Raw genomic sequence first — 13,767 nt, forward strand, 5'->3', positions numbered from 1 at the left:
TATTACCATTTTTACTACCCTGACAAGGTAACAACCTCTGTCTCTCATTAGGTAATAAATTTGTCACCAAAATTGTCAACATTGGAAGTGACAAACAGTATATCCTATCCGGAAATAATTTATTTCCTTCGAGGAAATAATTTCGTCTCCAAAATCATTTCCAATAGGTGACAATTTGTCTCCTTAAAGCCCAGCGCAAACTTTAGTCACTAAAGTTTAGTGGCAGTTAAGTTTTCTCTCACAAACGTTTCTCTCTCGCACCTGGCAGAATAAAGAAAATTGTTCGAGTTTTGCATCTTACCAGAGGAAAAAATTAGTAATTAGAGGTTCAAGTTATGGATTACCCTACATTTCAGGTAAATAATTTTAATTCATTGTTCATATTATGCTTTTGCTGTAATTTTATTGTTTTTTGTCCTATAAATATTTACACTAAAACAAGTTTTTTGTAGATCCGGATGCGCAAATTTCGTTCAAAGATGAATTTGGCGCAGATTGAGATGAAGATATTTTCGCAATTTTACTGCAATAACATTTCATCTCTAACGTTGCGTGTTCCACGGAACTCTTCGTGGAAGACGTTTTTATGGTAAGATAAAACTCCATTTAAAGTAGTAGTAATTAGTTTAATTTCTCTTTGAGTGTGATTTTAAAATTTATACAGTTGACGCTTCATTTCTGTTGGCCGTAATTAGACCAGTTGGTCTAATTTGAATTCATAACCAGCGTCAAATTCAAAGAAATGATCGAAATGCCAAATTATAAACAGGTGACAGGTGGGCCCTCACTTCATTTTTATTTATTTTATTTGTATATCTGCGATTTTTTTTAGTTTGAGTACTGCAGGATAATATTTTTAATTTTATTTGATTTTCAGATAACGTAAATCTTCAGCAGCGAGCCAGCTAGTACGAGGATCAATTTTCACTAACATTATAAGTAATATAAGTATGTACATATATATATAAGCCTGCACAATTTAATTTTTATATTTTTAAGTGTATGTACGTAGTATGTAGAGACATGCGAAGAAATTTAATCTCTAACCAAATCTTATTTAAGTAAATAAATACATATTTTATAAACTATGTTTGCTTCCCCAGGGTTCTAATCTATTACCGCAAGGAGATAAATATGTGCGCAGGATGGAGATAACTTATCTCATATTATCACCATATGTAGGTAAATTATTTCCATTCAGAGACACAAGTTACTTCCATGTTGCATAAATTGTCACCGGGAGTAACAAATTATATCCAAACAGGTGATAATACTATTTACCTCCGCTCGGGAGACAAAACATATTTGTCAACAGGCGGAGGTATATTATCACCCTACGGTAGAGTTGCATAGTACCTACACGAGGAGACGATTTTGGTGGCAATTTTGCTGAGAGTGCAGTTGTGCAAATTTGTCCAGATTATCAGTTTTAATTGAATGTTGAGCTGACTTTAGCAAATTTTCCGCAGTTTCCGTGTTCAGAGTGAGTTTCCCATTATTTTTTCGCAACTCCTTGAAAACATCGGCATACACTTTGCTGTTGATCGGATGGAGGTGTCTTGTCGTCATGGCAACCACTCCGTTCACCACGTCGCCGATGAAAAGGCCCTCCAAATCTTCATAACTGAGAATATCCACCATTTCTTCGACGTACCCAGTATTCTTGCAAACTTGCAAAATCTGCCCCACATAAAGCATCATTACCGGGGTAAAATTCACAATCACCTCGGTAGGACTAATTTCCCTCATCATTTTCAAAAAGTCGACCGGAATTAAGAAATTTGGAGAATACATTGAAAGCTGGACTGCTTTCAGGATTAATTGTATTACCAAAATTCTCACAGTTTTATCATCCTTTTCAGACGCGATAAGAATATTTTTGAGCAAACCTTGAAATTTTGGAAGATTAAGAGACCTCGTGATGCAGAATTGGAGCAGTGTCACCAATTCGGTTCGACCGTGATTATTAAGTTCAGATGGGACGACTTTCAACAGGGACGAAGCCCCTTCAGTCAGCCAATTATTACCCCAAATTGGTAAAATTATGCAATATTTATTTTGCAACATTGTAATGACCGGCGCCCAACTTGTTTGCTGCGATGGAAATCCAACTTTCTCGAGAACAATTTCCAATAACGGGGCGTAAATCGGGATTATATTTTCCTCATTTGCAGTTGACACCCAGGCAGCCACGTCCTGCCCAATTTGGTCGTCTTGTCTAGCGACGTGTGCCTCAAAATAAGTGATAAGCTGTGGGGAAGAAAAGTATGAGTGAGATTTGACGGGTGCATTGATATGGTGGTCGCGTAGTACAAAGGAGTACGTCTGGGGCTATACCGGGAAATGTTTCCTTCGATGGAGACCGGGGTCACCAAATTTTTGCACACCGTTATTTCTCATTCCTACATGTGGTGAACCAGAAGTTCGTTCTCAATACCTCTCACATGCTAAAGCGGAAGCCCAACCTCCAATCCCTCCTCCAATCAGCTGACTCCCAGAGAGCAGTACTGATTTAACACTGACTCCCAGAGAGCAGTACTGATTTAACACTGACTCCCAGAGAGCAGTACTGATTTAACACTGACTCCCAGAGAGCAGTACTGATTTAACACTGACTCCCAGAGAGCAGTACTGATTTAACACTGACTCCCAGAGAGCAGTACCTACTTGCCCAGTGCAAGCATCTTCCCCATATCGTCAGGCCTGTCTCAGTGTAAGCCGCACAGATCGCATCATGAGCAGGAGTGACATCATCTCCGTATCCCAACTCCCTCCCAAGGTTCGGGGACCGAACCTACTTTCGCAAGGGCATATACTGTGGGGAAGAAAAGTATGAGTGAGATTTGACGGGTGCATTGATATGGTGTCGCGTAGTACAAAGGAGTACGTCTGGGGCTATACCGGGAAATGTTTCCTTCGATGGAGACCGGGGTCACCAAATTTTTGCACTATACCGTTATTTCTCATTCCTACAAAGTTTTAGCCGGGATGGCAATGCTGCTCAGAATTAATGCGAGTTGGTTCGTGTAGTTGAATTGGTCGGAGAAGGAGGGCTGTATGGTGATGAAGTTTTTCATCGCGTCGAAAACGACCAGCATGTTGGAAGGGGAGGAGAAATGGGTGGCGAAGTTGGAAAATGTGTCCCCCAATGCGGCCGTGGCTTCAGATATAATTTCGTCCTTGGCACTGTTTTCATTTAGCAGGATGTCCATTAAGGTGTAGATTTCGGGGGGAAAGTCAATTTTAGTGGTGGTGGGATAGTACGTGGGGGGCAGTGGGCTGGGGGGTGAGGTGTAAAAAAAAATGTTAATTTATGCATGAAATAGTTAAGTATGTATTATTGTCAAAGATGATTGATACACTTACTCGGACATCATTTTTCTCAAATTTGTCTTCGAGTAATGAAGGTGATGGAAATTTTAAAAATGTCAATGCCTATAGTAAAACGGAAGGTGTAAATAAACATATTAATAAATTATTCCCAATATTAAATAATACAAACAATTGACATTGCGAACTACATGTATAACTTTGTAGGCTTGTTTAAATTTTAAATTACTGAATGCATAGATATATATTTATTTACTATTGAAATTCATTTAATAAATTCAATTTTTTTGTACACACTGAACAAAGTGCTTAATGTAAAATAGGTATATAAGTTTACAAAAGAGAAAGGTAGATGATCGAGTTGTCGTGATTATCTGAACTGTGGATTTATTCAATTCCTTGCTGTAAATATATTTCTTACCATGAAAAACACTTCTCGTTGATGCACACTTGTTGGTCAGGGAGTGAATGGATGTGAATGTTTTAAGAAAACTGGAGACGCTACTAGATAAATACATAGGTACATACACTGCCGAGCAAAAGTGATGGGCAAAGATTTTTCACAACCTTCAAATCTCAAATTCTCAACAAATACGCGGAATTTTGGAATTATTTCTGGTTCATGTTAAAGATAAATTAGTGGACTACAATCTAGGTAACTATTAATATTTAACAATTATTATTACCTCTGGAGTAAATTAAAAACTGAAATAAGTCGTAAAATTGATGAGCATAAGTGATGGGCAGGAAACGTTTTAGCCAAGCTACGTTTTGAAACTAATTTTGTAAGTCATGATTTTGTCGTTTTACATAAATTATAAGTCTGTAATTGTACTAATTCATGTAAATTTAAAACAATATAGACAATATCAGTCAAGCGAAGGAGGTGCCAAGTGAGGGTTAGGGAGCTCATCATTCAACACCATGAAAACGTCGAAAACGGTCCAACGACTCAACAGGAAATTGCCAATTGAGCCGTAAACCGTCGGTAATACCTTTAGGCACTACAGAAAGACGGTATCATTCGAAACTAAAAACGCCAGGGAAGGCCAACACCCTTTATTTGAAGATTGAAGAAATTAATTTTCGGGACAGCACTCACAAATCCGAAGCTGTCAGCCACCAAAATTTTTGTCGAAGCAAAAATTGAGTTTGATAAGGAATCTATTCGTATTGCCATTGCTAGAGTTCTGAAAAAAGGTGGCTAAAAAAATTTCCGAGCAAAAACTAGGCCACACAAACCCATCGTCAATCAGAAGAAACGTCTTCTTTTTGCACGACACCAAGTAATGAAGGATCAGAATTTTTGGAATTCGATTCATTGGTCGGATGAATGCAAGCCCATCACTTTTGCTCATCAATTTTACGACTTATTTCAGTTTTTAATTTACTCCAGAGGTAATAATAATTGCTAAATATTAATAATTACCTAGATTGTAGTCCACTAATTTGTCTTTAACATGAACCAGAAATAATTCCAAAATTCCGCGTATTTGTTGAGAATTTGAGATTTGAAGGTTGTGAAAAATCTTTGCCCATCACTTTTGCTCTGCAATGTACATATGTATGTACAGTCACTGTGTATCCATGTAGTGTTTGTCTCACAAGCAAAAACAAGAACGGACTTTTTCTTATTGGTGCAACCTTGCTTGAAATTTTATTTTGTTTCCATTACTTTACACAAAGAAGGTATCTGCTTCAAAAGGACATATATCTTTTAGAAGCTCATATGTACCTTCTTTATACAAAGATGCCTTCGCATACAATGGGTACGCCCCTAGATGACGACAAGGAAAAGTAGTATAAAACACGAAAAGCAAAATACCACATATGTAGTTAGAAAGCGATTTTGACTTTCTGATATCGGACATAAACTAGGGTTTTTCTGTACCCTCGACACCAAGTATTCGTATGTATGTATATATGTAGAATTGCATATTTACACAAGAGAAGTTTTGGGCTGTCTATCAGGAGTCTTGATTCAGGACTATGCATTGCTAAGATTGGTTGACTGCAATAGAATGCTTTTACTTGGCTTGACAAGTTCAAGTGATGAATGTTCGTAGGCACTTTATAAGGTAATAAAAAACATAAATATTTATGCATATATTCATTACATGGTGCATTGCAGCTTTTCTTTTTTATTGCATTATGATATACTTAATGTATTGTACTTTGGTCTGCCTCTCGATTAAGTGACACATACATAGTTATTAATGCAAAAGAGCAAATAAATCACTAAAATCAATTTGATTTTGGTCAGAAGTTAATTCTGTTATTGCTCCGTATAGCCCGTAGCTGGACTGTGAGTAGCGAGTAGCTACCCGCGGCAATTCTAAGTAATTGTTATAAATATTTACCCCTACAACACATGTATATGTATGTATCTTCATCAATTTGTACCTTTTTGCTTCAGTAATTTGCAAAACATTTAGCTCATGTACAAAATATTTAATTTGCCAAACATAAATCACTTATCTTATTGTTGCCATAAGGATTGAGGATACTATGTAGAAAGTAGAAGTGACATTGCTTGACCTTATTTGCCTGTACCCATCATCCCAAAATGACGAATAAATACGTCAACCTGTAATAACTATGACGCCCTTGTTTGCATTTCCACTGCGGAATCTATATTATAAGCGAGAATGTCTGTCTGTAACGGAAGCGGAAGTAAATCTGTCCGTGACTGAAGTTTGTCCGTGACCGAAGTTTGTCCGTGACCGAAGTTTGTCCGTGACAACGGAAGTGAAAGCAGGGTAAGTTAAGTTTTGAATGGCGCGAAAATTCAAAATAAATTAAATTAAAATCAGGTTTCAAAAGTTGGAGGAGGGGGTGTCATATTGTTTTTAAAGGGTGATTATCTGACCGTAGTTGTCTGAGGGTTGACGTCTGTAGGTCATTATGTGGGGGTAGTTGCATGTGGGTGGTTGTCTGAGGATTGTTATCATGGGGGAAAATTATCTGTAGGTGGTTATCTGAAGGTGATTATCAGACGGCAGCTGTCTGAGGGTGGACGTCTGTAGGTCGATTTGGGGTATGTGGGTGGTTGTCTGGGGGGAACTTATCTTCCTATCACTGCCCCAGCCCAGATCGCCACCCAATAAAACAATATATAGATTGTTCGCCCTGCAACATTCACCAAGTTTTCTGGGCCGAGAACTAGGCCAGCCTATTAACTTGGCCGGCCCAGATCACGGCCCAGATATCTTGGAGGGTGTAGTAGGTAAAACTATGAATTTATGATTGAACTTGACCGAGTTCTGGGCAGGCCCAGATACTAGAGCGGCCCAGATACCTTGGTGGGTGTAGTAGGTAAAACTATGAATTTATGATTGAAGTTGACCGAGTTCTGGGCAGGCCCAGATACTAGAGCGGCCCAGATATCTTGGAGGGTGTAGTAGGTAAAACTATGAATTTATGATTGAACTGGGCCGAGATCTGGGCAGGCCCAGATACTAGAACAGCCCAGATCTCGGCCCAGTAAAAAAATGACAGTTCCCCTAACAACATCTACCACATTTTCCGGGCCCACAACCAGGCCGGCCCAATATCTGGACTCACACAGATCTTGGCCCAGTATCGAAGCCATGTCCACCATGAAGATGGTTATCTACGTGCCCTTCGAAATAATGCAATTTGCAGCTATGAATGGCAATTCAACTTAAACATGGCTTGAAAAGTTGTATGGCAAGAATCGACTTGCAACTCGACTTTTAACGCAATAGCAAGACGTCTTGCAATACAACCAGTTATCACTACAGATATGCTAACGCTCCTCCCTCCCTCCAATCCATGGAAAGATAGTTCATGGCTGGTGCGTTAACTTGGTTATTGGGCTGATGCGTTTCTTGGCCTGATGTATTTACTAGTGTTTCTCACGGGTTCGGGTTCTTACTTCGGGTTTCGGGTTCGGGTTCGGGTTCGGGTTCTGCTTCGGGTACGAAATTTAAGAACCCGAAACTTTCGGGTTCGGGTTCGGGTCCGAGAAATATCATGTCGAAATTTCGGGTTCGGGTCGGGTTCGGGTACGGATTAAGAACCCGAAACCCGAATCAAACTTTTTTGGATCGATATCACAAAAAGATATTAGAAAAATTGTTGAACTACATGTGCTTCAGCGGTTGCAATACTGAAGTAAGTAATTCCAATTTCTAGTTGTCTTAAATTCGTTTAATTTCAATGGTTTCCAAAAAGGTAAACGATTTACAAGAGCCTGATTCAATTAGTGTTATGGTGCGAACTATAAAAGAAATCGAATTTTTATCCTAATTTTGCTATGCAATTACCTGAATCATACCTAATTACGTAAGTAATAATATTGGAAACGTCAAACTGGAAACAATTATCCAATTTTGGACTGATTTTCAAATTTCTAAAGGTCTCGGAAAGCCACTCTGGGGCAGTTTTTGAAATATAAATATTGTTGATTTTTAAGCTTTTAAATAATTTTTAAGTACAAATTCAGCCCATGCCTTAAAATTAAAAATATTTTCGGGTTTTCGGGTTCGGGTTTCGGATTTGAACCGCCAGTTCGGGTTCGGGTTCGGGTCCCTGCAAACGGGTATGGGTTCTTCGGGTTCGGGTTGGCCTTGGGTTTCGGATCAGTGGTACCGGGTTCGGGTTCGGGTTTCGGATTTGCAAGAACCCGACCCGTGAGAAACACTAGTATTTACTGGGCTGTTGGTTTTACTGGGCTGATGGTTTTACTGGGCTGATGGGTTTACTAGGCTGATGGGTTTCCTGGGCTGACGGGTTTACTTGGCTGATGGGTTTACTGGGCTGATGGGTTTACTTGGCTGATGGGTATACTGGGCTAATGGTTTTACTAGGCTGATGGGTTTACTTGGCTGATGGGTATACTGGGCTGATGGGTTTACTGGGCTTATGGGTTTACTAGGCTGATGGGTTTACTGGGCTGTTGGTTTTACTGGGCTGATTGGTATACTTGGCTGATGGGTTTACTGGGCTGATGGGTTTACTTGGCTGATGGGTTTACTTGGCTGATGGGTATACTGGGCTGATGGGTATACTGGGCTGATGGGTTTACTGGGCTTATGGGTTTACTAGGCTGATGGGTTTACTGGGCTGTTGGTTTTACTGGGCTGATTGGTATACTTGGCTGATGGGTTTACTGGGCTGATGGGTTTACTGGGCTTTTGGTTTTACTGGGCTGATGGGTTTACTAGGCTGTTGCGTTTGATGGGCTACTGGGATGGTGCGGTAACTTAATTATTTGTCTGGTGCGTTTACTGGGATGGTGCGGTAACTTAATTATTTGTCTGGTGCGTTTACTGGGATGGTGCGGTAACTTAATTATTTGTCTGGTGCGTTTACTGGGCTGGTAAATTAAACGGGATTGTATTAAACCTCCTTTGAACATGCGTCAATTTTAAAACTTCTCGGTTACCACAACCAATCATCATCATGATTCTTTCTAGATGTGGTATGGTAATTACGCAAATTTAATTTACTTCCGTTGCGGACAGACATTCAAAGTGTGAAATTTATTGCCCGGCGAAGACGGGCTTATTAGCTAGTATATGTATATGTTCATAACTTGATACCCGTTATATCTATGGACGCTGGGTTTTCCACGTGTCCTTCTAGTTAAATATGTCCAGCCCAGCCCATGTTGACACTGGGTCTTCGCTAGGAAATAAGTTAATTAGACATCACCATGTTATCAATTAGACATCGTAGTTTAACAACCCAGAATTATAACTCAATAAACATTAAAGACCCGGTAAATTTTTATACGACGCATTTCTTTTCGAAAAGTAATATCAAATAGTCGACTATGTACATATTTCGCATATTTATTTCACACCAAGATTAAAAGTTTGTGGGTGAAAGTTGACATGTTTCTTGTTTTTTAAAGGAAATCTAGCGACTTACATGAAGCGCTCCACTTTCCTATGGTTTTATTAATTTAGTAAGTGTCACACATGTTTACGTAGATAAGGAAGTCGTCGGGAATCATAAACAAGTAAATATTTACAAACCAGCAAGAAGTTTCAGAAATGTAGTGACAGAGTTTGACAGCGTAATAATTAAATTAGTCGGACCTAGTGGATATTGTTGCTTTGTTAAATATATCTAGTTTATACTGGAAGTAAACTCTCAAGCCCAAAAAATCGCTTCTCCGATCGACCAAAATGATTTCGAAATATGCAGGCAAATTTCCAACAAACCATGTTTGCTGCGAGGAGTTCATAGTACCCATTTCAAATTACAATGCAGTAATTATTAAATATTCATAAATAATGGATAATTAGCAGCCCTAGAGGTCGAACGATCCACTCAGCAATTTAATTTCTACTCCGGGAAAAAATGTTCAACAAACGTACATTGAAGCTGATTGGAATTTACATGAAAACTTACGCCCTGCTGGGAAGCAATCCTTACGAATGGAACGACACGAACGAGTGTGCCATCGAGTGCAGGGGCTCATCGAGAAAGGTTTGCTTCGCCATTGCTGCAGGTAACACGGCGCTCTATGTGTCTTACCTCTGGTGGCGTCTGGTCCAAGTGCTTCAAACAGAGAAGCCAAGCTTTCCAGACGTCGCTTGGATATATATTTGGATCAACCAGTTCCAGTGGTCCTTGACCACGTGTTACAACGCGTACAGGAAGAAAGGCGAAGTTGTCCCGCTGTTTCGTGGACTAAAGAAGCTTTCCACCACGCTCGAGAAAGGTATCCGATTAATCAATGCGTAGGATACTGCAGTTCTAATTATTCGCATATATGCGTATTATACAGTAGAGGTGACTAGGGTTAAAGGTCAACCCGGTGAAACCCGACCCGCCCGGTAACCCGATCGATTTCGAAATTATTCAGGCCGGGAGGGTCGGGTTTCAAAAACTCACCTCTATTGGACATGAATACTTAATAAATAGCTAAATGCATACCTGATTTTTTAGAAAATCCCACTGCACAAATGAAAAACTTGATCTGGAAATTTAATATTATCGACCTCAACTTTTTGGTAATTATGTGGATCGTTTTTATCTACAATGCCGCCGTGACTCTCATGTTCTACGTCATCCCCACACGAGTGCAGTACCTGTACTCGCTTGTTTCACAAGAGAATAACAGACAAAGCTGGCATTTCCTACTTTTTCTAATATTTGAAGCTTATTCGAAAGTTGCTCAAACTTGTATGATGGCCACGGATGGATTTACCGTATTTCCGGTCTTGCTAAGTACCGGGTTCTGGCTTAAGTTTACCAGGTATTACTTCACACATTCGGGGTATTCATTCAGAGGTTCGCATCTCCGCATCGCAACATAATTTTGATTTGAAAAAAAAAATCCGAGCGAAATATGAATTTCGACTTTGCATCGAACATATTTGCATAGTTCGCAAAGTATTTTTATTCTAAATTTCGTCGAAATATGAACTCGAAAAATTAATATTTTCACTTTGTACATAGTAGTTTGTAGCCTAAAAGATGCACAAACTCGGAAATTAATTTTAAAGCTATTTTGTGCGAACTTTGAAACTTTGTTTTTGCTATAGATACGAACTCATAAGAATATCCCTATTAAGTGCTTCGTATTTTATAGAAGGGTTTTTGCTGTAACTTAATATCTCATCATTTTATTTAGGAAGCAAAAGATTTCCATACTCGAAAAAATTCGAAACTTTCAACGCCTGCACATTTTAATGATTTACTACAACAATGCCTTCACCTGGCTACTCAAGCCGGTCGTGTTCGTCTGGATTCCTGCCGCTTTAATAATTGCTTGCGGATTTGCCTCCATCCGATTCCGCAGTTTCCTCTCGTTCTTCGAGTACATCCCATTCCCAGTTTTGGTCTACAACTGCTGCGTCATCCTGTCCGTGACGATGCACCCTGCGACCAAAGTGTACGAAGAGTCGATCAAGCTGCATCAAACGCTGGTTCACGATCACCACGTGTCTCGAAGGAAGAGCAGGCTGCGTCGAAAAGAGTTGGCGGCTTTGAGACCGTTCGGTGTGAAAGTGGGGTTTATCCAGGCGGTGAAAAAGGTGGAAATCCTGATCAACTATTACTTCATTTCGAACCACATCTTTACACTGCTGATCACTTTCCCGGAAGATCAAATCAGACATTAGTTGCGGATGCTTTAATATTTTTGAATTTTTGATTATTTTTGTGATATGAGTTAATTTTATGTTTATTGCTCCCGTTAATTTCGTTTTGACCTATGTTACTTTGATTTAACAAATTTGACGTTAATAAATAATAAATTGGGGCAAGTGTGAAATAATTTGTGCTTGTTTTTGGTAGGCATGTTCCAACTACATATCTAGAATGAGGCATAGTAAATCCACTAATATTAGCGATTCAGTTTTATAAGATTCACTTTTCCTCAATTCAGCATCTGACAATTTTTGTGCTATTTTTTACGTCTCAATTTCCCCAAGTCTATTGAAATCTCTATCCCTTCCCCTCATCTCTGCAAAAATACACCAATTGGATGCTTGGAAAAATCTCCTTATTTATAAACTCAGCACAAACTGGATATCTGGTGGTGTACATAAAAAATTAAACTAGTTAAATGCATATGTATATATACTAGTGTACATATGTAGAATATGTATAATGGATAATGGTTAAATTTATATCTAAGCAAAGTAAGTAAATATGTATGTACGTGCCAAATAATAATATCTATGCAAATTATTGCAAATCTGTCATGAAATTACACAGCGTGCATGTTATATCTACGTGATTCATTTTGTTTGTACACATACATCTACCACACGTTATCAAATACTTATAACAACTTGAATTTGTACAAACTTTGCATTCATACCGACATAGTTTCAATTTTTAACTGCAATTAAACAAGTTTTAACAGTTCGCTAAAATTATCACTATATTTACATATTTAAATGAGGAACACATACGTGTCCTAATTATTTCAGGTATATAAATAACTTTTAATAAGTTTTAATAATCATTCACTCTTCATTGTATACGTATTTCGCACTAATTTTTTCCATGTCATATTTATTTCCACTATGTTTTCAAAGTTCCTAAGAATATTTTCCCTCCTCTTACTAATAACCCATACTTTGACCCGGATATCCGCCCAAACTTGCGGCTCTGCCGATGTCTACACGCGCTCCGACGATGAACTAATTTTCGCCCAGTTTCCCCTTCAACTTAGCAACTCTATCGCCTTATTGGACGGCCCGGCCTCGGTCTCCGCCGCGCCGACCGAAACGGTCAACACGATCACCATGACCACCGCACAACTCATTTACTACAACTACTTCTCGGCCTCGATGTACTGCCCGACCACGCTGGTGACGTTGTCGTGCTGTTACTGCGGGAATTTCAACGCCACAGTGACAGGTTTTGCAATTTTTACGAATGAAGAATACGGCACGAAGGCTCTAGTCACGTTGCACAGAAGTTTGCGCGAAATTGTGGTCACTTTCAGGGGGAGCGTCACCTTTATGAATTGGATCATGGACCTGACCCTCCTCCCGACAAGTTTCCGGAGTGGAAATTCATAGAGGATTATATTTAAGCTTAATGTCGCTTTACAACGAAGTAAAAATTTACCTACATATGTTATTGAGTTAGTTAGGAAATTTTAGAATTTATTACAAAAAATTCCCGATATTTTTCCAGGTTGTGGAAGAAGTTGGGATTCTGCTTCTTCGAAATCCGGGATTTCATGTCGTTGTAAACGGTCACAGCTTAGGCGCCGCGATGGCGTCTATATTAATATTTCTGTTAACGAGTATCAACCAATTTCCGGGGACGCAGTATTCCTTGGCGACATTTGGTCAACCAAGGACGGGAAATGTGGGATATGCCGATTATATGAATGCTCTCCCCATTCCAATGAGCAGAGTGGTCGCTAGGTAAAACTTTTAGAATTTGCACACTAAAAATCTACAGAATTCTTTTCAAATCAATTTACAGGGCTGACATAGTCCCTCACCTCCCACCCGTTAGCGCCCTCGGTGTCTTGGACATTCTCCTCGGCATCAATTATGTGCATCACACTCAAGAAGTTTGGATCAATGGTGACGTTCCCCCGACTTTTTGCTCCAAAGATGTTTACGAGGATCCCACCTGTTCCAATTCGCTCGGACCGTTGTATTCCTTGCTGGACCATGGCCAATATTTCGATGCGGATTATTCTGTTTGCTACCTCGTCGAGGGATGGTTGGACATTGACCTCGTTACTGTGGAGGGCTTCACACCGACCAATTTTATCCCCCCGATGCCCACCCTAATGCAGGGCTTCCTCACAGGCGTAATACAAGGCGGGTATCAAGGCGCCTTACCGGCGTTAGGGTAACTATTTGGTGCCCGTATTTGGATTTATTTTTGTGCAAAATCAGCCAATTGTCGAGATTACGAAAATTGTGCATGATAAATATTAAATGAATTGAGATAAACGCAACATTTGGCATCAATTCTTGA

The 13,767-nt window shown here is 39.4% G+C and overlaps 1 long non-coding RNA gene and 1 other non-coding gene across 2 annotated transcripts; both read left to right on the plus strand.

Moving 5' to 3' along the window:
* On the plus strand, window positions 1-1,044 carry LOC118438100. The gene is made up of 3 exons (XR_004836598.1): window positions 1-589; window positions 665-776; window positions 878-1,044. It is a non-coding gene; the product is annotated as an uncharacterized LOC118438100 (long non-coding RNA).
* Window positions 1,045-12,315: 11,271 nt separating this feature from the next.
* Window positions 12,316-13,747, plus strand: LOC110857142. Its single transcript, XR_004836514.1, has 2 exons — window positions 12,316-12,882; window positions 12,964-13,747. It is a non-coding gene; the product is annotated as an uncharacterized LOC110857142 (transcript).
* The last annotated feature ends 20 nt before the right edge of the window (window positions 13,748-13,767 follow it).

This window comes from Folsomia candida, unplaced genomic scaffold (assembly GCF_002217175.1).
Source record: "Folsomia candida strain VU population unplaced genomic scaffold, ASM221717v1 Fcan01_Sc018, whole genome shotgun sequence".
Classification (NCBI taxonomy): domain Eukaryota; kingdom Metazoa; phylum Arthropoda; class Collembola; order Entomobryomorpha; family Isotomidae; genus Folsomia; species Folsomia candida.